This window comes from Ambystoma mexicanum, chromosome 7q, assembly GCF_040938575.1.
Source record: "Ambystoma mexicanum isolate Mex_15411 chromosome 7q, UKY_AmexF1_1, whole genome shotgun sequence".
NCBI classification, from domain to species: domain Eukaryota; kingdom Metazoa; phylum Chordata; class Amphibia; order Caudata; family Ambystomatidae; genus Ambystoma; species Ambystoma mexicanum.
In genome coordinates this window covers 720,081,437-720,105,638 of record NC_090941.1, presented here as the reverse complement: position 1 = coordinate 720,105,638, position 24,202 = coordinate 720,081,437, and the positions used below count along the sequence as shown (strand labels likewise).

Sequence of the window (24,202 nt, the reverse complement as noted above, 5' to 3'; positions counted from 1 at the left end):
AAGATCAAGTGGAGTGAAGCTCTGTCCACAGAGGTGGATCAAAAATCTTATGCAGTTGGAGAGGGCGATAAAAAAAACTCAAGGGAGGCATAAAGCTACAGTCAAATCCTAGGAGGGAGGACGCTTCTACCTTCAGTAAAGAGGAGCTCCAGGCCTTGAAATTCACGGTTGCTAATCAAATCCAACCTTTGGATATCCCGAAAAACTTGTCCTCTTCTGTGCCATCTGGGGATCAGTCTTGGACCTGGCTGGCTGGAGCCTTGGTATGCCAAGATGGAAGCTAGACTCAAATAAGAAGCACACTCTGCCACTTGATTGGCTGTTGGAATAGGTTGGATGTTGGAATACCAGAGGATTTTCTGCTCTTTTTTGCAAAAATGTACCTGACTTAGAAAAGTTTGACAAACTCTTATTCCAGGAGACGTGGCTGAGGAGCCTACCGGAATGTGATGGATTTGGCTTTTCTAAATCGTGCTCCAAAGTGTGTTGGGTCGTCCATACGCTGGCCTCTTGTTGTTACTGAAAAATGGGATGGGTTAGTCAATGACTGAAACAAAATGCCCCAACACATGTTCAGATTTCATATCTAAAACATGAGAAGGACCCTTCGGATATCTCCCAGATTGTAATGTATATTGGCGGGTGAATATGAGGAGGGATATAAATTTCTTGAAATCTATCACCAGTGTGATAGATGACGCCATGTGTAGATTGAAAGTAGTGAAGATAGTGATTTGTGGTGATTTAAATATTAAGCTCCTGGATTCTGAGGGACTCGTGTTAAAAAGGAACAAATGGAATGAAAGAATTGGCATGGATGTCGAATATGCAAGCTAGAGATAGGAGTATGCTAAATGGTCAAATGCAAGGGACTGTCCGAGCTGTCCCACTTGGCGCTCTGGTGATAAAGCAATAGTCAATACAAGAGGTTTTATCTCAGAGAATGGCTTGTGAGCTTTTCTGTCTGGCCTCAAAAGTTTAGTGATCATGATCTGCTAGCGATGTACTTGAGGAAATGGTATGAGCAGGAATGTAGGGCGAAAATGGCTGAAGTGCACCTGGCTGCTTGCGGGATTCGACTGACTAAAAGGTGAGTCCATAAGGAAACTCAATTTGGCTTACAAAGTGCAGATTGCTGATGATCCCTTGAACATCGATTACACTGGCTTGTTAAAGGAATTCTCCCTGAAACAGGTCCCTGGCACTAAAGGCACCTGGATCCAAAAGCATGCCTATGATCCGGGACTTGTTGAAAGGAGAAAGATAATGAGAAAAATAGTGAAAGGGATCCAAGGTGATGCAAAGAATAATAAAACGTAAAGAATCAAGAAAGTCCGCCAGGCCTATAGAAATTGGAGAAAAACTCCCAGGTGCTGCGTGCACAAAATGATGCTGAACAAATCCTTCGGGCGGTGTGCTCTATAAGCTCCCAGGTGCAGAGAGGGATTGGATCAATCATTATACCAACTTATTTGCAGATCTTAGGTGGGTCAGAGGTGTGGAAAAAAGAAATGAAGGACCAAGATGGAACTTTCTATTTGATTAACATGATGCTCTTACAATGATCAGCAACGCGAGCTCCTCTTGTGCTCCTGGGCCCGATGGTCTTTCTAATCAGGAGCTAAGAATATTGCCCCTTGGGGAAAAATGTTGGTGATCTTGTTTGAGCAGATTATGATGAATAGGTGGATACCACCGTCGTGGAAGGAGGCATATATTGTGCCTATCTTTAAAAAAGAGCGATAGGGCGAACCCTAAAAACTACTGCCCTATCACTCTTTTGGACTCGATCGGCAAGCTCTTTGCAACGGTCCTCTTGAGGGACCTGTGCAATTGGGCTGCGACTAGTGGAATGTTGGACCCCCGACAGTCAGGATTTGTTAAGGGGGTGGGTACTTCCCTTAACCTCTTTATTATAAATGTGCTTAAGGAAAAGGCTCTTTTTGATGGTAGTACTGTGTTTATGGCCTTCCTGGACCTCGACGAAGCTTTTGATGGTGTCATCCGGGAACATCTTTGGGCAAAACTGCAGAACTGGGGCTGCCCGGGGGAGCTCGTTGAGGCTATTGAAGCACTATACACAGGGACCTCGATTAGGATTAGACTTTGTGCGGATGGAACACTATCTCACAGGATCTATACCTATCGGGGTCTGAAGCAGGGTTGCGCTCTTGCACCCTTGCTATTCTGTTTATATATTGCGGATCTGGCCCGATCTCAAGTTGTGATTCTAGCCTTTTCTTTGAGGTCCCTTGGATCCTTTTCACTGACGATCTCATCTTTTTAGACTTAACACAAATAGGACTGCAGCATTGACTAGAGGCCTTTGAGAACTATTTGAGTGCTAATGGCATGAGCATCAATATTAGAAAGTGTACAATCCTCCCCATGAAGCGGGCCAGAAAAACAAAGAAGGAGAAATGTACCTGGAGGGTGAAGGGTATACCTCTAGAGATTGTAGATATGATGGTCTATTTGGCGGTTACGAGCAATAGGAACAGCAATGAAGCTGCCCAATTGGACTTTTTGCGGACTAGACTTATTCCCCTGGTTAATCAAGGGAACGTCTTGCACTATAGGTTTGGCAAATTTACAATGGTCCCTATTCTATCCTTCTACAAACAGAAGGTAGCCCAAATCTTAACATATGGAGCGGAGGCATCTCTCCGCTTACCCTGGCAGCGGTGGGAGAGGTTTGAAGGCCTATTTTGGCGAGCTGTCCTGAAACTCCCAAATAGCCTATCATTCTGTATTATCAGACTGGAACTTGGACTACCAGGCCACCAATGATTCCAAGGATTGCAGCCTATCTGTCTGTACAGGAAATGTGTGATGCAAGAAGCAATAAAGCCTCTTGAAATACTGACTTTGGATAAAAGTCTGTTAGGGTCATCGTTGGAGGCATGGAAACCTAAAATGGAAGCCTTCATTCGGGAAAAGGAGATCCAGATTGAATGGCTGCTGCTCAATCCAGTATCAGTTAAAAAGAAATTGATGAGGAAGGACTGGATCTCTACAATCTATCATTGTGCAACTTTACAATTGGGGTTGTCTTTAACTTTGGAGCAGGGGAGGATGGAAACTTTAAGAGAAATTTTGGCAAGATGTTCATCACCTATATATAGAGATCTTCTTAGATATAGGCTCAATATTCTAAACACTAGGGAGGTCATGTTTCGGAGGAAGACTGTGGGGGGTTGAAAATGCTACTTGTCGCTACTGTATGGACAGTTTGATGGGTGAAACTCTGGAGCATCTGATAACGATCTGTGAAGGGCTATCCAAAATCAGAAATTTCTTTTTGGGCGAGTTTAAATCTATGGGAGCTACTCTCTCCAAGCGGGATTGGTGGAATTGGTTAATAATTGGAGATCAAACTAAGTTAGTGTTGGCTGCTATGAAAATGCTAGAAGCTATATTACCCAAGCAGTCGGACGGAATGAGTGTTTAAACATGGATTGGAAATGCCTGTGAGTAGGGAGATGGATTGGTCCAATGGCCCGCCCGCGCCGCTATGTCCCCTAATGTTGACTTTAAAAGATCAGAAGCTGTGGAGATTGGTTTTGTTTTAGGTTAATGTTGAAGGTTGCGTATTCACAATGATTTTGATAGAGAGTAAATGGAGGTAAAGAAAGTCTTATGTTTAAAATTGTTTAATACTGTTTTCTTGATTTGTTTCTTTTGCTCTCATCTATGTTTTGTACGTTATGTAACCAATAAAACATTTTAATAAAAAATAAAGAAATAATATTTACAAACGTAATTTTAATACCAATAAAACATTTTAATAAAAAAATAAAGAAATAATATTTACAAACATAATTTTAATATCCCTTCATACATTGACTTAAACACACCATGTTTTCTTTGAAGACATTATCTTGGTGGTACAGCCCCTGATGAAGATCCCACAAACATTACATGAATCGTTCCCTTGCATTGAGTTTTTGTTTTTAAATAGTTTTTCATTTTCAGGAACAGATATCGACAATAGGATAACCTTCTACAATTGAGTAGCATAGTGAACGCACACCTCTCTTCAGGTATACATTTCCCATTTGCACTTAGTTTGGTTACTATGATCATAGAACATGAAGGAAGATGTGAGGGAGGGGACGAACGAATAAGAAAAAGAGGGGCAACTGATGGAATGAGGGGATGACTTGCTAATGAAAAACCATAACAATCACCCATACAATTCATTAAAGGTGCCCCACATCCGATCATAGTCTTTGATCGTATCCTTAGTCTGAAAAGAAACTCCATCTTGCTGAAAGAGTTATCGAACAGTGTAACCATTTCTCAACAGAGGAGGTGATATTACTCCATCAGCGTCTCAAATATACTTCCTAGCCACTATAAGCGTCCTTTAAACGCATCTTCATTTATCACTAGATATGCCTCGATATGAGGAAACGATCCCAACACGCATGCAATCGGTGTTCACAGACAAGAGGAATCTCCCACTAACACTAAATCAATGCATTTGAGGATTACATCCCAATAAGTCTGGACTTTTGACAGGACCACAGCAGATGTGGATCATCCCCATCTGGCTCCTACAGTACTAACATGAGTTAGTGGGCCATATCTTATTTAACAGCATCTTCCATGGGGACCAACAGATGTAGTTATTTATTCTGTGTGTAGCGCAGATCCAAATACACTTTATATCGACTAAGCCCAGTACATATCTGCTTCCATTCACTATCTGAGTGTAAGTTACAAGACAGCCTCCCAGGCATCTTTACCTCTGTGAAATGAAGCCCTCTGTGAAATGAAGCCCAACTCAGATGTAACAAGAAGTTTGTGAATTCCAGATGCTGATCTGCCGGGTGGCCATCCATTTTTGCATTCAAAGTGTATGACAATGCATTACTTACCGTAAAAGCATTTCTGATGGTTGTATCTGCTTTGATTCACATGCTGTGCATAGTCTGACATCCAGTGGTCAATGCAGAGTATTTAATTTTGTTTCTCGTAGTCGAAAAGGGGACGTCGACAAGGCGTGTCTGTAACACTATCCCTATAGTGACATGCAGTGTACCCACAATCCCTCACACGTCAAGGTCCCTCTGTTTGTATTTTTTCTGCCCTGAGGGAGCCTATTAGACGTGAGCGAGTACAGAAAAGAGAGCGATAAAGGATGTCTATGTTCCTTCCATCCGAGCGAGGAGGAAGAGTGGGCACATGTGAATCTAAGCACATACAACCATCAGAAATGCTTTTACAGTAGGTAATGCATTGTCTTCTGATGTTTGTTAATCTGCTTAGAATCACATGCTGTGCATAGACTAGCGAGCAGTACCCGGAGATTGAGGTGTGTTGTGAGAAGGAACAGTAGAAAAAAAGATGTCTTAATACTGCTTGTCCCACATGGGAATCAGATCTAGAGTGGGCATCTAGACAGTAGTGTTTTGTAAAGGTGTGTACAGAACTCCGGGTTGCCGCTTTGCAAATAGACTCGAGAGGGACATTTGCAATGAATGCTATGGAAGCCCAAGTGCCTCGAGTAGAATGTGCTCTTGGCTTGAAGGGTAGTTCTCTCTTAGCAAGAGAGAAACTGAGAGTGATGCATTCGACAATCCAACTAGATATAGTGGATTTTTAAACTGCATCTCCTTCTCTTCCTGCTGCCACCAAGACAAAGAACTGATTAGTCTTTCTCAGACATCTAGTTCTTTTCATATAAATCATGACGGCTCTGCGCACATCCAGTGTATGCAGGCTCTTTTCTCCCAAATTTGAAGGGTTCTGAAAGAACGTTGGTAGTTCTATTGACTAGTTGACATGGAATTTAGAAATTAATTCTGGTGCAAACCTAGGGTGTGTGCGTAGAACCACCTTATCCCTGTGAACTGTTAGGAAGGGGTCTAGTATTGAGAGCGCTTGTAGTTCACTCACTCTCCTAATGGAGGTGATAGCTATTAAGAAAGCAGTTTTAAGAGTGAGGTTCTTAAGGGATGCTTCGTGCATGGGTTCAAAGGGTGAGCCCATAAGCCTGGTAAGTACCACATTTTAGGCCCCATCCGGGAGCTGGGTTAGCTATAGGGGGGTTTATCCTCTTTACTCCCTCCATGAAGGCTTTAATAACTGGGACTTTCCACCATGACACTTTGTGTTGAGAAGTGGTGTATGCGGAAAGTGCAGCTAGATGAACTTTAATAGAATTAAAGACCAATCCTGAGTCTAATAAGTGCTCTCCCACACAGATTGTTCTTTACCTGACTCAGTCAGCGGGGCTGATGCTCTTAGCTCTAGACCAGATGACCAATCTCTTCCGCTTGCTAGAATAGCAGTAACAAGTGTTAGGTTTTCTATCCTCCCTAAGAATGTCCATGCATCTTTGAGGGAGCTGTAAATGTCCAAATTCTATGACCTCAGGAGCCAGGCTGCTAAGTTCATGGTCTGTGGGCATGGGTGTAGCGTCTTGCCCCTGTCCTGTGACAGCATGTTGTATGGGCAGGGTAGTTTCAACGGTGGAGACAGAGACATCTCCATCAGGTGAGCGAACCATGGTTGCCGGGCCCACTAGTATCATGGTGACTGGTTCCTGGTACATCTTGTGCACTATTTTGTTGAGAAGGGGAGCCGGGTGGGCGTAAACAAATTTCCCTGACCATGTTATCCAGAGACTGTTCCCCTTGGATCGGTTCTGGGGGTGCCTGGAGGCGTAATCTTGGCATTGGGAGTTCTCCAGAGTTGCGAACAGATCTATTTCTGGGAATCCCCAATGTGTGAAAACATCGAAGACGATGTCTTCTCGTAACCCCCATTCGTACTGTGCGGGCAGAGGGAAGTCTCTGCTGAGTTCGTCTGCTACCAGATTGAGTTCCCCTGGTACATGTTGTGACAACAGGAACATGCTGCGTTTGAGAGCCCACTTCCAGATGTTCTGGGACAGCCCTGGAGAGTGCGTGCCCCTTGCTTGTTCACGTAGTACATGGCCGTGGTGCTGTCTGTGAGGACCATCACTGTCTTCCCTTGCAGGTGCGCCTGGAAAGCCTTCAGTGCTTTGGACTATAAACTTACTGGAACTGCTAGCGGTCTTCAAACTCCATGTGCAGACTGATGGGATAGGTGAGCCCCCCCATCCTGTGAGGGATGCGTCTGTGGTTAGAGTGGCTTCCACTGCAGGGGTGGTGAATGGTTTCCCTATTACAAGGTTTTCCTTCGACCACCAACGTAGCGAGAGAACCAAGGCTTGTGAGACCACCACTAGATCATCCCATTGTCCTCTGGCCTAACACCACTGGCTGTTGAGCCACTCTTGCTTTGGGCGCATGCGCATGCGCAGGCGCTCGTGAGGTACCAACAATATACATGACGCCATCATTCCTAGCAAACGCATTGCTTTGCGTACTGTCACCTCTCGACCGGCCACATATTGAGGGATCTGAAGCAGCATATTTTGGACCCTCTCGTTTGAGGGGAAGACGAGGCCGTCCTTTGTTAGAATTAGAGCCCCTAGGAATTGCTTGATGTGGCTGGGGTCTAGGCTGGACTTCTCGTTGATGGAGAAGCCCAGTTGGCACAAAATGTCTAGTCTTTTGGATATTTGAGCAGCATGTCTTGTAAGAATCCCCTGTTACGAGCCAATCGTCGAAGTAAGGGTATACTGGGATGGACAACCTGTGCAGGTGGGCCGCTGCCACTGCCAGTACTTTTGTGAATACCCTCAGTGCTGACGCTATGCCGAAGGGTAGCACTCTGAACTGGTAGGGTTTGCCCTCTATCATGAACCTGAGGTATTTTATGTGCGCTGGCAGCATTAAAATATGAAAGTATGCATCTTTCATGTCCAGTGTTGTCATGTAATCTCCCTGTGAATGCAGGGGGATTACTTCCTGTAAGGTCACCAAACGAAATTTTTGAGGTTTGACAAATTTGTCCGCTGGGCGCAGATCTAATACAGGGCGCATGGTTAAGTCCTTTTTGGGTACAAGGAGGTACACTGAATAAATACCTTCCGTTACCTGTGATAGAGGCACGACCTCTATTGCTCCTTTTAGTAGCAGCAGTTCCACTTCTTGAAGAAGGATGGCAAGGTGCTCCGGTGATAGGCGTCGTCCCCTTGGGGGGTCTGTACGTGGGGGACCGATTGAATTCTATACAGTAACTGCGGGCTATAGTTGACAATACCCAGCGGTCTGATGTTATTCCCTCCCATGCTGGTAGGAAAGATGTTAACCGGCCCCCGACCGGCGATGCATGGGAGGGGACCCGAACCTTCGGGCCATTTGGTGTTGGTAGCCAGGGAACCTCTGGGAGTGGGGCCCCGACCTCTACCCTTGCCACGGCGTTGTCCTCTGAGTGTATTGGCCACTGGTTCCCTGAGTAGAGAACCAGTTGCCTGCAGTTTACTGCTGCTGTTGTCGACATTGGCCTCGAAAAAAGCGTTTGTTGCCGAATCCTTGCTTATTGGCAGGCCTTGAGCTATGGTCTAAAGTCTTTAGGGTGTCAAAATCCTTTTTAGCGGTCTCCAGTGCATCGTCCACCGCTTTCCCAAAGAGGTTAGAATCCTCGATTGGTTTGTTTATGAGTGACGCCTAAGTTCCGGAGCCAGACATGACGCTTCAGAAGTATCCCCTGGACTAAAGAACGGCCAGCCGTTTCTGCAGCATCAAGTGTGTTTTTAATGATGCTCTGGTTAACCAGAGTTCCTTCTGTTACAGTGGTTAACAAGCGAGTTCGTAAGGGCTCAGGGACTTCAAGGTCTTGGCGTAACTTCCCCCATTGGGCATCAGCATAAATTGCCAGTAAGGTATTATTGGCAATTCTGGTGGTAAAAGTTGCCGAGGTTGTAATTCTCTTAGCCAGGGCGTAGAGTTTCTTTCCGTCCTTGTCTGGGGGTGCTTCACTAGTTGATAGCGGAACCCCTGCCCTTTTCCTTGTGGTAGTTACTACCAAGGAATCTGGTATTGAGTGACCCTTAATATATAATGGGTCCGATGGAGAGGGAGTAAACAGTTTTTCAATTCTTGGGTTGACCCCTCTAACCAACGCAGGTGTAGACTGCGATGGGATGATTTGTCTCTTAACTGAGGCGAGGAGGGGAATGGTCTGGCTAGTGGGAGGTTTTTCCTTAGTGATTTTGTAGAAAAAAATCATTATCGGGAGTAATTAGCCCAGTCTCAATTTCAAAGTGCGCTGCTGCTTTCCATAGTAGCGCGTTGAAAGTGGGTTGGTCATCTATAGGTGACGGGTTCCTGACCGGTGTGGTTTGAGGAGGGGAAAGGTTCAGGATCTCAGGGTCTGTAGACACTGTTGGGGACTGCCAAGGCTGTGAGCCACCTTCATCTGGGTCTTCTTCGAAGCCCCCTCCACCCATGTCAGGGTTTTCCTCAAACCCACCTTCTTCGAGGTTCTGTTGGTCTTCACTATCTAAGAACTCCTCATCCTCTTGAAAGTGAGAGTTTTCATCAGTGAGGTCATAAGTATTAGCCTCCTCTTGAAGGGGGTTAAATAGTCTAGGATATTTAGCCCTGGGGTCCCCATGAAGTACCTCTCTTATCTTGGGTGTTTTATGTTCAGGAGTGGACATAAATCTATCCAGCTTGTCCATACATGATTGGAATCTCTCAAAAGTCCAATGTGGTAACCCAGAACGGTCTGGAGGCGTAAAAGAAAGCTGCTCCGCCTGTAGCCGTCTAGATCTGTCCCATAACATCGAGGATCAACTCCCTTCGCCTTCTGAGAAACCTTCTCGTAGGCTAGGGCCTTCCTTCGACAGCGGGAGCAGTCCCTGCCTCCCTTCCGGCATTCTCGTGTCTCCCTGACCTTGTGAGCAGGGTTCGGCGTATCACTCGCCGCCCGTCTCTGACCGTCAATGGAAACTATATGAGCCAAGCTTTCGACGATTAATTTCTCCGTCGAGGGTTCGTCTGGCGTCGTGTTGGGCGATGCCGAGTCTCTTTCGGCAACGGTCGCACTCTTATGAGGCGCATCACCTGGTGTTTTGGTGGTAGCGCCCTTGTCTGCAGGTAGCCCTGTCGCTAGTCACGTCTGTGGTGGCGGGGAGGGCTTGCGACCCTTACGTCGGTGGAGGACGCCGGTAGGCCTGGCGTCATCATTGGCGCCCCACCTCTTGACACTGCGGTCCTTTAAAGTCTTTGGGCGAAGAAGTTTACAGGCCGCACTGCCATCCTCGTTGTGGTCGAGGGGTAAGAAACGGTTACACCGCTTGTGCTTATCCTTCCATGTGAATTTGCCCTTACAGCGCGGGCAACATCTAAAAAGGAGTCCTCTCCATAGTGAGGATACAATTAAGAGTGATAACGACCCCGAAGGAAAAGGGGGTGAAAGAGAAAGGCATTCTTAGAAGAAACAAATGTCCCACGACTCCCGCTCTCACTAATGTTTTAGGCCGGCGAGGCCGGGCCACGTGTTCGGCAGCGCCGAAGGATCGCCTCTGTCTAAGTCACCACCGTCGAAGTTCTTAATCGGCGGTGAAACAGTTTTGTCGTCGAAGGAGGGATCTGATGTAATATATAAGAAATAACGACCGAGAGAAATTGCAAAACATTTATTTGACCCTTTGAACGAGCTCCGCGTTAAGGCGACCAATATCTGGGCGGAAAAAAACAATCTGAGGGACCTCGACGTGTGAGGGATTGTGGGTACACTGCATGTCACTATAGGGATAGTCTTAGACAGGCCTTGTCCCCTTTTCGACTACGAAAAGTGATATGCAATACTCCGCATTGACCACTGGATGTCAGACTATGCACAGCATGTGATTCTAAGCAGATTAACAAACATCAGAAATATGGTTTGGAAAGGTTTCTGCAGTTGTTGCCATCATTGGATATTCTGAGCATATATCTTATATTTAAATTTCAAGAAGTCAAAGTCTAGCAAATTCCCATCGTAAACTTGGCCCAGCTTCAGTAGCCCCGCTTTTTGCCATGCTTTGCAGTAGAGCGAAAGATCAAGTGTCAATGTAGGGTTTTTCCAGAGGCAGGGGTTCTCACAAGGAGGGCTCTTCCCTCTAAGCTGGTTATCAATTCTTCCATTCCATTAGAACTTGTCTGATCATTGGCGGTTTGATAGCAACTGGATGTTTTCTATCCATGTATAGTAGGTTATCCAGCATGATTGGACATACATCTCTCTCAATGTGAACTGTTTGGATTATCTACTTGAGAGAATTTCAAATGTAATTCAGCGACCAAATCAAGAAACGAGTTAAGAAAGTTTGTGTGAGGACCCAGAGGTCTACAGATGTGCAATGTAGTCCAGTGTGTGCAAGGTGTATGCCCTCTGATGCACTTTTAATTTGGGCTGTGTGAGGACCCGGAGGTCTATAGATGAGCAAAAACATGCAAGGAGCAGGAGGCAGAGACCTTAATTCTCACTAGTATCGCCTCCATAGAGACCACCCTCGTTAGTAGGATACTCACTGCATCCAGCGAAGATTTGTAAATGACAGTTATGCCCCCGCCGCGAGACGGTGAGTTACTGTCAAGATTAATACGTTTGTAATCATTAGGAATGGCTTGAATATGTGCCGGAGCTGACAAATCTGTAAGCCAAGTCTCCTTTAGGCAGAGCAGGTCAGGAGGACGACTGTCCAGCAGCTCAAATATCGAGGCTGCATGGGCCAGGAGTGATCTGGTATTCATAGAGAGGGCGCACCCACCTTCATGAGCTTGGACCCGCTAGTCTGATTACAACTCCAACCAACAGGGAATTTAGTCGAGGCAGGTGCTAGGCTCAGCAGTTCATGCCCTGCCAGAGCATGTGGCATGCTGCGATTAAGCCCGTCATTGGTTCGGACAGTCAAAAAGTGGCTTAACTTTGGCATAACTTCGGGGCGACAGGCTCTTTCCCGCTGCGCTGTCTGGGAGCACCAGTCAGAAATAGACACATTGTATTTTTTACAGAGTCAGATTTGCAAACAAATCACATACAATAATGAACAAAATACATTATTTTGCTTTCATTTCCACACCCACCCCTCAACCTCCGAGACCATCCAAAAAACTATTCTATAGCAACAGCTTTCGCTTCAACAGCATTTTTTGATATGATAAACTGCCCAAAAGGGAGGTTATCTAATGGATTCATTAATTCATTATCTTGGAACATGTTACTACACCAAATGCAACGTACGTACAGACCTGTGCAGTGCAGGAGTGGGAGGGGATCGGGGGGGGGGGATGGGGGTGGTATGGGGCTTTGCAATATGAATGCATTCAAACTATCCCTCATCCCCTCTCTCTAAAATCCATAATTCTGAAAACTTTGGTTAATAAAATTCTTCAAAATTATTGCAATTTTGATTACCCACTTTGTGGTAAATCATGTTCCGGTAGCACTGATTTCATTTGTTTTCATTGGTTCTCAATGAACAATTGCTACAGTCAGTCAAATTGGATGGTCCCACATGCAGTCTGCAGGCAGTGACATGTTGCTCATTGCCTTAAGCACACTGTATCGGTCTCCTGGCTTTACCTTGTAGTGCACCTTCACCGGCTCAGACTTTGTAAACAATGCATTGTAAGCATTTTCAACTAAACATGGCAATCGTGATCCCTATGCAAGAGTTGATACTTTGCAGCCTTTTCTCAGACAATCAAGTGAACAATTTTAAAAACGTGTATTCTCATGCCATTAACGTTTCCCAATGTTTATTGATTTGAGTAATGTTAACTGAATGCAATTTATGCATACCATACGAATCTGACCAACTTGTTTTGATGCATACTAAACAGTTTACTGTTAGAAAGAAATTGGCACACATGCATTACCATGCTATATGGGAGCAAAACCCCATTCTACTGTACAGCTCATCTTTCATTAAGGGAATCTTGAAAATGTAATTCAAGAAATATACTAAAAAGGAGTGCAGAAGATCTGGGAGTGCTATATAGAAACGTGATTACTAGAGATTTCAAAACATTTTAGTCAAACTACTTAAAATGCAATATAGAAGTACACTGCCATTGAACAGAATGTCAGGAAGGACAAATATTTTTATTCGGCTTGTTGTAGACCAACACATACAATTTGAGGTCCTTATTCCGACAGTCATCAATGAAAACTGTAACTTTGCTTTTTCAAGACGTCGACCTTCGGTTGAAATGTCGGAGTCATCGATTTCATCACAGCTTCTTTCTGTATGGTGTGACCAGTTCCAACAGGAGACATGGGTGTCGACTTCCGGTACACTCCAACACACATATTGGTTTTAACCATTTGGAGGGCATGACTAAGGATTCAATTAAAAAAAAAGTTAGTCAATTACATTAAAAACATTCAACTAAATATGAACTGTTAATTGTTAACAGTGGGAACACGTTGTACATAATTATGCACAGATCATACAGGCTATCATTTTTATACTTCGGATGTTTTCAACTGCAATCTGCTGAGGTCAACTTTTTGGGGACAATAACATACACGGTTTTAAAAATTGTGTATGTGCTTGCCTATCCTCGAAACCCTAGAGAAGACAATTATTATAACGTAGGGGAAGGGAAGGAGTTTGGGGAGATTTTACCTTTCCCACATCCATGTTAATGCAACCGGTGCAAATGTTTGGATTGATATGACGATTAAAACATGTCTGCTCACTCATGAGTTAATGCAGTCTGTAGATGGGGAGGAGAATAGGGTGCTTTCATAGCTGTAGGAGAATTTAGCATGGCTGTGTTTATAGTCGGCGATAATCAAGTGCCTGGTAGCCATCCTGGCTTTTAACAACCTGCTGCCCAAGTGCAACAAGGGCACTTAACTTGGGCTTAGTGGTGGCGTTGCTGCCCGAGACACAGGGCCAGGAAGTAATTATTGCAATTTTGTCTTCTATTGTATTTAAATCCCCAAAACGCACAGATTCATGCCGCTGGTGGGCAGCAAGTTTGTTTGCTACCAGGTTAGTGCGCATTAGAAAACATACCACTCCATGTTTTCCCAATAAATAGCATAGTTGAACCGTCTCGAAAATGATCTCATGATCTCGCACCTCAACAAGAGCGACATGGTTTTTATCAAAAGCAACCCATGTTTTTCTCTACCCTTCAAGATTTTACACCTTCAGGTTCAACTGCACCGTCTGAATCCACATGGACACTTGTATTCCTAAGGAGCTCGATCATAAGAGGGAGAAACGGAGAATACACATCCGCCATTTTGTTACATTAAGTCTTGCAGCAAGGTGCAGTAGAAACAGCCTTTCCACCCATACTTGGCCTACAAACCTGCTAGCAATAAGGGGTGCCAATCCCCCGCCCCCAAACGCACTAGCTTTGCCAGGGATTGCATCGGTGAGCCCATAGAAAGAACAGTCCAATCGTTGGACAAATCTACTTGTGCATTAAAAGAATCTACTTGACACTGTGGCCTGAATTGATTAAAAATGGCACACAGCGAAGACAACATGCCATTTTATATTTGATAACTGCCAAATATACCACACACATACACACTTAGATCAGCCAAATTCTAGTAACAGCTGATCATGCTGCTGCATTTATTTCTAAGTGGGGAGGCTTTAGGCTTAAAATAAAAAAAACGTATGGCATACCAGACAAAATCTATACATATATGACGTGGACAGCACAAATACTTAAGCTATGCTGAGGAACATAAAAAACCTTTTAACAAATCAGTCAAAATAAAATTTAGTTGCAAGCTCGCACTTTCTAGACTTTCTAGCGCATCCATGCAATAGTCTCTAGTCGGAGGTTATTAGGCGATTGAATTCTTGAATCACTTTGGTAGGCGTGTGAGGAAGAGGTGCATTGAGCTTTCAGGTCAAGTTGCTAGGTCCGATATGTAGTGCTGAAACGGAGAATATGGTACTCTGGTCTTGCAGGTGAAGAGTAGGAGGACGGGGTCTGCAAAAAGAGGAGATGCTTAAGATTATTACCACTGTTCATAGCATGTCCACTACTTCAGGTGTGCAATTGACTGAACGGAGGTGGCACATTAACTCTGTGCGATAATTATGTACATCTATTTTTGTGCATGTAAATGTGCTACTCACGGCAAATAATATTTGACATGTCTAGACCCCCTTCTCTAGTTTTGCCATTATGGACCAAACATATGCCCACCCTTACTCATTGGCTTGCTGAGCTAAAGCCACTTCTCCCAGTAATAAAAAAGCCACCTGTTATGGAGTTTTACAAAAGTCCACCTATGGTAGGACTAGAGAAGACTTGCTCTTAGATATACAGGTTCCAATTCTTAGACTTGGCCTGAACTACCCAAAAGGTTTGGTAGCAATAGCTCAGCAGCCAGGCTCAGTCTAGGGAGAAAGGTCACAAAGGACGTAGAGCATGCAAGGTGGTTCAAACAAACACTAACAATAGCATACACTAAGGTTAAGGCTGTTAAGCAATGAAGTACTCATCACAGTAAAATAACAGTAGAATAAAAGGTTGTATCTTTTAAATCAAAATTAATAGAAAGGCACACTAAATCAAAGTAGGATAAAAGCAATGTTAAAACTCTTCTAACAGGTAAGCAACATTTTAGCTCACACTGGTAACTTACATTCCCCCCCCCCCCCGCCTAACAATGCTTCAGATGTCCGACCCTATACTAGGTGCTATACACAGAGTTAAGGGGGCACTGGAGGTCAAGTGACCAAGGGCTGAGTAGGAAGGGAGCAGGTACGTAGTAGACAGAGCAAAGTCTACGAATTAGTCTTCTTGTTTACAGGTGAGTACAATAGAGTTATTTAGCAAAGATAGGCCCCAATAGGTGTTTCACCCCAAGGGGACCTAGGGTGACCTGGAGAAGGGTGTACGTAACAGCTTCACTCCAGCCCTCCCAGTGCATTACATCACACAGCAAGACCAAGGTAAGCACTATGGGGGTGGGCCTCTAATCACTACGATCCAAAGCAGGCCCACCACTTATAATGTATGTACAAATGTGCACGCACTTCTTAAGTCACTCACCGTTGTGACTAACTTCCTCTTAGTCCCCTTTCCACCATACTGCATGGGCGTCCCTGCCAAGGGACGGGAGACAGAACTTTTTTTACCAGAAAAAACCTTCCCTTTAAATTTTGAGGCGGGCAGGGGTGCGGCCCTGGGAGCATGCACTGCCCTGACTCCGCCATCCGGCGCCACACCTCAGTCCCCATTGACGCGTCGACAATAGATTTAACATTGCCTAATGACACCAGTATTATTAGGGGGAGATTGGTGGGACGTATGGAGGAAAGGGGACGAAGGACTAAGAGTACGGTAGTCACTACAGTGAGTAACTTATAATTACTCTTACGTCCCGTCCCCTTTCCTCCGTACTGCATGGGCGATTACAACTGAATGTAGCCCCAGGGTGGAGAGGAGACCCCCTTTAAGCAAATAGGTTCCTGAGAACCGCCTGTCCGAAAGCCGCATCTGATCTAGAGCCGGCATCCAAAAAGTAATTCTTGCAGAAAGCCGAGGGAGTGGCCCAAGTGGCCGCCCTGCTTATAACTTGCCAAGGGACATGTCGCTGGAATGCGATGGCCGTTGCCTTGGCCCTGACTGCGTGGGCGTGCATGTTAGCCGGAAGCGGCTTGTGCTGGCCCTTGTATGCTTCGATGGCCGAGACCATCCAGCAGGAGAGGGAGGCCTTGGAGGCATAATAGCCTGGTCTTGCACCTCTGAAAGTGACAAACAGGGCGTCAGATTTGCGGAAGCCCATGGTCCCGTCAAGGTAGAATTTCAGGGCAACCCCGACATCCAGGCAGTGCAGAACTCTCTGTGCCTCGTCCTTAGGATCGGCAAAAAAAACGGAGGAAGGACTATTTCCTCGTTCAAATGGAAAGCAGACGGCACCTTAGGCAGAAATGCTGGGTGTGTCTGCAGGACTACTTGGTCCTTGTGAAAGGTAGTATATGGTTCTGAGGCGACCAGCACCTGGATTTCGCTGACTCTGCGAGCCGGACCAGTAAGGCCATCTTAATGGTGACCAGCCAGATGTCCGCGGACGCCATTGGCTAAAATGGTTTTGCGCCAGGGCGCCCAAGGCTATATTCAGGTCCCACACGGGGTGTGGCCTCTTGATGGGCGGGTAGAGCCTTGCGAGCCCCATCAAATGTTTCTTGACAATCGGATTGGAGGAGAAGACCCCCTCTTCCGGATTCCTGTAAGCCCAGATGGCTGCGAGGTGCGGCAGGTGTCCACCTAAACGCCTGAGTGAGCGAGGTGCGCCGAGAAGGAGAGCACGTTATCTAGAGTACATGCCACAGGGTCGATTTTCTTGGAGCCTGCCCACTGGCAGAACCTGGTCCATTTAGTTTTGTACTGGGCCCCAGTAGCCTTGCTCCTCGTATGATTTCCAGATTAGCCTATGAGAGGCTGAGGTGCCTTGACATTACCTGCTCAGGAACCACGCTGTGAGGGCTAGTTTGTGGCGCGGGGTGGATGAGTCTGGCCCAGCACATCTTCTGGCGCAGCAGGGGGGCAGTCGGAAGGTGAATAGGAGGCATCTCTGAGAGGCTGAGCAGCTCCGAGAACCATGGCCTGGCCGGCCACCAGGGAGCTATTCGGATGATGCTGAGCTGGCAAGACTCCTCGATCTTGCAAATCACTGTGAATCAGCGGAGTGGGTGGGAAGGCATAGGCTGTTCTGCCGTTCCACTGAATCCGAAATGCGTCGCCCAGGGAGCCGGGACCCTGTCCCTGCCAGGAGGCAAACTGATGGCACTTCTTGTTGTGCCAGGTGGCAAAAAGATCCACCTGGGGGAGACCCCATCTGTTGAAGGTCTCCTGAATAACGAGGTCATTTAGCTGCCACTCGTAATTGTCCCCTCCCAACCTGCTGAGCCCGTCAACCTCCAGGTTGGATTCCCCTGGAAGGTAGACTGCCGTGAGGTAGATGTCGTTTTCCAGGGCCCAATCCCACATGCTGCACAGTGGAGGGGATCTGGTGCCTGCCTGCTTGTTGACATGTACATGCTGGTCGAGTTGTCCGTCTGGATGAGGACAACCTTGCCCCTGAGAAGTGGAAGGAATGCTCTGAGCGCTATCCATATGGCGTTCAGCTCCAACCAATTCATATGGTATTCCTGCTCATGTCGAGTCCAGGTGCCGTGGACCAAGAGATCATCCAGGGTGGCTCCCCAGCCCTCGAGCGAAGAGTCCGTGGGGATGGTGACCTGCTGGGTGGGAGGCCGGAAGGGCTTGCCTTTCCGCAGGTTACAGTCCCTGGACCACCAATTGAGGTCCGGGCGGAGAGATGGAGGAACGCTGATCATCTCGGATTGAGAGCCCCACTCCTGGTTCCATGAAGCCACGAAGTGCAGCTGAATCCTCCTCATCCTCAGTCTCGTGTGTGGGACGGCTAAGAAGACCGCCGCCAATAGAGACCCAGGAGATGCTTGTACCACCAGGCCGAGGTCATCTCTCTGCTGAGGAAGTGAGTTGTGGCCCTCCTGATGGCCGCGATCTTGTCCTCAGACGGAGCACATGTCCCAGATGAGGCCTAAGAATGTCGGTCTGCGTGGGCTGCAGCTGCGACTTCTTGAGATTGAGCGAAAAGCCCAGATAGTGCAGTGTGTTCATAAGGACATGGGAAGAGTGGTGAACCCCTTCCTGAGATGTAGCCCTGACGAGCCAGTGGTCGAGGTCCGGGTAGATGTAGAGACGATGCGCTCTGAGGAGGGCAGCCACAGTATTCATGCGTCTGGAAAACACCCTGGGGGCCGAGTTAAGGCCAAAAGGAAGAACCTTGTATTGGAAATGGTAGGCCATGATCCTGAACCGTAGAAAAGAACAATGGAGCTGCCAAATCGGGACGTGTAGGTATGCGTCCGTCAGATCGAGGGAGCACATCCAGTCTCTCTTGCACAATGTCTCCGCTATAAAATCTGGCGTAACCATCTTGAATTTTTGTAGAGGTAAGGAGAGGTTGAGTTTGGAAAGGTCCAGCACAACTCTCAGGCCCGCCAGGTTCTTTTTCTGAATGGCAAAAATCCTGGAGTAAATGCCAAGCCTCGCTGGGAGGCTGGGACTTCCTCCACAGCCTGGCTTCTCTACCAGTGAGCGTATCTCTGCCAGAAGAGTTGCTGTCCCAACTTGAGGGAGTGGAGGGGAGGAGGGAGGAGAGGATGGGATGGGATGGGTAGGCGGTACCCCGTGGATACTACGGAGAGGATCCAGGGGTCTGAAATTCAGGTGCCAGAAATGTGCATGGAGAGTAAGCCTGCCCCCTACTGGAGACACGTGGACCCAAAGGGGCATGTCATGCCTCCTTTCCCTCAGAGGCTGTTGTGGAGGATAGGGACTGGAAAATGCTTTTATTCCCCCCAGGCCCCTTTTTGTTGCTTGTGCCGATTTGGAGTCAGCAAACAATCTGGCTTCCTGGACCTCTGTTCTTGGAAGCTGCAGAACCCTCCGTACATACGCCCCTTGTCAGAGTGCTGCTGTGACTGAGTGTACGATTTGGGGGTGGTCTTTGTCAAGATGGATAAAGATTTGGCCGTTTGAGAGCTGTTTTTCATTTTGTCCCGCTCCTCTTCCGTTGTGGAGTGGAAGAGGTTACCCCCTTTGAACGGAAGATCTAAGATGTGTTCCTGGACGTCCGGGTTGAATTTTGTTGCACGGAGCCAGGCTGTCTTTCTCATGTCCATCGTGATAGATATGGCACGGCCAGAGGTGTCAATATGGGCCACGGTGGACTCCATGAGGTCCCGAGCCACCAGCTTGGCCTCAGCCAGACCCGCCTTGAAACGTGATTGGCTCTGCGTAGGGAGTTCTGGGAGGTGGCGCCAGCATGGCATCGGCGTTGGCCTGACAAAGATGCAAGGACGTGTTGGAATACAACTTCTTCCCGTAAACCTCCAAGACCTTCTCCTCCTTGCCTAGCAGCGTCGCAGAGGAGGAAGCGGAGGACGACTGAGGCTTGGAGTATAGTGATGCCTCAGCGATCACCGAGGAGCGTGGCTGAGGATGGGCTGATAGCAAGAGTATCTTCCTCCATCTGGCAGGGCAGAGTGGGGCTTGAGCCAACCCTTTTTGGCCAGGGAGACTACATCGGTCTGCAGTGGAATTCCGGTTTTGGCACCGTTTGAGGACTTCAGCAAGGACCCCCTGTGCCGGTTGCTCGACCTCGGGTTGAGGCAGGCCCAGGTACTCCGCCAGCCCTGCCAGATGTTCGTTGTAGGCCCTACCTGATGAGGGCGTGTCAGGGTCCTCCTCCTCATCTGTGTCCTGAAGATCAGGATGGCCCTGCGTCGGTGGGGGAGTCGGGGGAGCCGGCGGCTGGGGTACCGAGAACGGAGCCAGAGGCTTTGGAGGAGGCTGGTATGGAATCGGCTGGGGGCCGGAGGCAGAGGCTGTGCCAGGGGCACCGGAGCCCGAGGTGCTGGAAGCATTGGAGGGAGCACATCTTTGATGGCATCCCCAAGGATAACCCCCCATCCGAGGGGACTTCATGAAGGCCGGAGGAGTGGTAGGGGATATAGATGGGGTAGCGGGAGGCTGCTGGAGCCGCTGCATACCCTGCCCATACGGACACAGCAGGAACCTCCCCTGTGCAAATGAAGGATAGGCTGTAGGCCACGTACCTGGTCGAGGCTAGTCCCACCTCGACACTCGTTCCTCGCCGAACTCCTGTAATGGCGTTGGACGGGTGCTGATGTCTGGCACAGCGGCCATTTTGTTGAGCTGTCTGCCACATGCCTGCGTCACGTTGCTCAGCTCGCTGGGCCCAGCCTCCTCCAAGACTCTTGACTGTGGATTGCGAGGCCTACTCTGCTCCTCGATGCAGCCTCGGTGCACGTGCTGTTATGAGGGCCCGAGCGGCCCTGTTGCACGGGCGAGCCCTACCTTGGGCCTGGATCGATGTTTCACAAAGTCTGAGGTGCTCTGGAGGCGACATCTGGAAGAGCTCCCTCCACCTGACTAGTCTGCTCTTCAGAGCCCTCGATGACAGGGCGTTGCATGCTGTACAAGCTTGCCAACTGAGATCTGGGCCAAGGCAACGTAGGTAGAGGGCGTGGGGGTCTGAAGTTGGGAAGAACCCGTTGCAGGATGGACACCTGCTGATCCCTGTGGAAGTCGACATGCGCCGGGGAGGAGCGCAATGCCCGAGGACCGAGTACCTGTATGATAAAAGACAGAAGTATTGACGCGTGGAATTACATGGCCGGAGCCAAACCCAGGAGCGCTGCTGAATTCGGCCTGTTCCCGTCGATGCGGAAAAGGGGACTGAAGTGTGGCGCCAGAGGGCGGAGTCAGGGCAGCGCATGGTCACAGGGCCGCACTCCCACACGCCTCTAAATTTAAAGGGGAACAAGGTTTTTTCTGGTGAAAAAGTTTTCGTCTCCCATACCTTGGAAGGGACGCCCATGCAGCATGGAGGAAAGGGGACGGGACGTAAAAGTAAGCAAGTTTATTGTACAATCGGCCAAGAAGGGCTAGAGGATTCCATAGAGTATAACTAACCAGAGTGTCTCTGAACCACTCAAGTCGACATAAACACTCCCAATTAATTTTATTACAAACCACCCACCAAATGTGATTGGTCAAAACCTATACAAAAGAAATCCAATCATTCTCCAATTCCCCATTCTCATTGGTCACATTTATCTTATCTGTCATCTCCAGCTCATGTGTACAACATACCCTGCATCCCAGCTGGCCTGAGATGACCTAGTGGCACAGTGAGTAAAGCGCTCGCTTTGACATCCATGCGAGTAGAGCGCTCGCTTTGACATCCGTGCAGAGCATGCCAACGAAGGTTCGAATCCCGGCGGGGCCAAACTCAGCATTTCATCCTTCGAGGCCGATAAATGAGCACCACACACCGTGAGTAATAATAAGCAGCGCTCAGATACCTCAGGGTTCGTAGCGCTATATAAGTGCCAAATTATTATTAACCCCAGACATAATTGAAGTACTTCTGCAAACCATGTGCAAACAATATGAAAAGGGGAAGAATAAACAGGTTCCCTATGAACTGGAGATCACCATCTCACCCACCCTGACTTGCTGGAGTCTTCAGAACACTCCAATCTAAACTACTACCAATTCAATGTGTATGTCCTCTGGTCACATTCTGAGAAAACAATCGAAACCCATGAAGTATCGGTCACTCTGGCCTCCAATGTCATCCATTCCAGGTTTATTGCTGGTCAAAACCAAACAGCTGAATCCCTCCGAACAATAAATAAGCTCCTATGCACTTTACAGATTACATCTTCCTTACGCAATACTGCAAAGCCATAAAAGCCCCCCAAGCCAGGCCCGTTGGCTGACCATCTGCTTAATGCCGTGGTTGGCTCATTACCTTTCCTTCGGCCTAAACACCCTGAAAAAACAGTTTCCCAGTCACTCAGAATTCACCTTGCAAACCCAGACTTCAGAGTTCAACCAATTTATGAAAGGAGCATACAGATTTGTAAGTTACCCATGTATGTAACATCAGGGCATTAACTTTTAAAAAACTACTCCGTCCTCTTCACTGTGGTTTCTTCATGACAAATCCCCTTCCTCGCATGCGCATTATGAAGCTTTGTTGCCCAGCTGCAATGCACCTTGTGTCACCACATACCCAGATTGCATTTATATTTCATTGGTGATTTTTACATTTATCTTGCTGCTCTTGTGCAAATCTTAAATGTATCAACTTAAACACAGAGCAACCCTTAATGTAACATATCCCATTAACTACACTAGATACATATAAAATTGCAGCAAGATGCCAACTTCGCAGCTCCCCAAAGTTACAAATATGGCGTACGCAATGTGAACCCCTCCTTCTCATTGGGACCTTCCCTGACCACCCCAACAGTACGAAGGCTTGAGAAAGTATCTTTTCAGTTGAGAATTTGCTGCAGTAGGTCGGGCCATCAGGTGAGGAGATAGATGTCCCCGGTTCAGGTTTCTTGGCCTGGAAGGCTGAAGGTCTTTTGGCAGTAGCAGCCGGAGGCACTCTTTCAATTGGATGCCCAGCATTTCTGCGGCATTGTGCTGGAGCCTTTCACAGGCTCTGGATGCAGATTGGTTGTCATGCGGTGGAGTTTGCATCCTTTCTATTTCCTTGTCTCGGTTGAGGGGACTTTCAGGAGCAGGATACAGTCACTGGAGGTCCAGAAGGATGCCTACTGAGTTACAGACGAAATAGACCTTCGGCAGACGTTGTACCACAAAACGGCACAGCACCCTGGGTATTCGTGAATTGCAGGCAGTGGGGATCACAGCCTTTCCAGGGATGCCTCAAATTGAAGTTCGTCTTGGGACTAGCATAACAGATACTCGTAGGTCTGACTCTTTTTGTCCTTACCATCTATGTTCAGGACTCCAGTTCCAGGTGCCCCTATGCCTTCGGGCTTGAACAAATGAATAAAGTTGATCTCTGGTTGATCACTGGTTGATCTCATCAGTCCAGGAGAGAAAGTCGTCCATTTCGGGTCTTCCCTGTCATCCAGAAGTTGATGTCGGGAGGCAGCAGTTATTCAGCTGGCGCTGGCGGTCGCTGGAAGTGGCTGCAGGCATCCTGCTTTGGATCTTCAGTCCAGTGGTAGACCCAGGGTTTAGTTCCAAAACTCTCGCCTTTGATGGTGATGAAATGGAGATTGGCTGTCCCCCTGCACAGCCCACTTCCCAGATGTTCCCAGTTGGAACTTGTTGCAAGCAGGCACACTGTAGAACAAAGACCAGGGGAGTTTCGATCTCATCCTCCACTAACCATCCTTTCAGGCACTCAGAGCCTTGGCAGGCTTTCCAAAGGAAGCCCGCCAAAGATAAAAGACTCAAGACCACCCCACCCATCTAGGTAGAAGGCTGCCTCACAACGAACAAGTCATCAAGAGATGGAGAGAAAAAAGTACAGTCAGTATTTTTAGGGAATGGTGCACCCTTTGTTCCCCGTTGCCGCTGCGAAGACAGCATGCAACACGAGTTCACAAAATGTTGGTAGAAAAATATCCACTGCCACCAGCCACTCAGATGACTTGCCACTGTAACTAGAATATTACAGGATATGTGGAAAAAGGGATACATTGTGTCCCATCAGCACTCCAAATAAGGTGGGGTGTGCTGATTCCACAAAATAAAGAGCTCAGGGCAGACAAGGATTCCCCAGCACCAGTAACTGAATGTTATCACAGAAAAGCAAAAAAGGAAAGCTGAAGGAGCTTCCCAGAAACATTGCAGAAAAGTGGTGTGTGCTGCAATAAGAAATTACAGATGCCATAAAGTTGGAGGAAAGCATAACTCCAAAAGAGATACAAGAGGTTCCCAAATACAGAGTA

General features: G+C 47.4%; 1 protein-coding gene across 3 annotated transcripts in view; it reads right to left on the bottom strand.

Moving 5' to 3' along the window:
* Positions 1–3,763: 3,763 nt before the first annotated feature.
* PSPC1 (paraspeckle component 1) overlaps positions 3,764–24,202 on the bottom strand; it is a 998,435-nt gene continuing 977,996 nt past the window's right edge. Inside the window, exons 10-11 of one of the 3 annotated variants that reach the window (XR_011284272.1) lie at positions 14,643–14,840; positions 3,764–13,213 (exon numbers count right to left, since the gene is read on the bottom strand). The gene's annotated coding sequence lies outside the window, so the exon portion shown is untranslated. Of the gene's footprint in view, positions 14,841–24,202 lie in introns of all 3 variants that reach the window. The other 2 variants (XR_011284273.1, XR_011284271.1) reach the window with 2 other exon arrangements.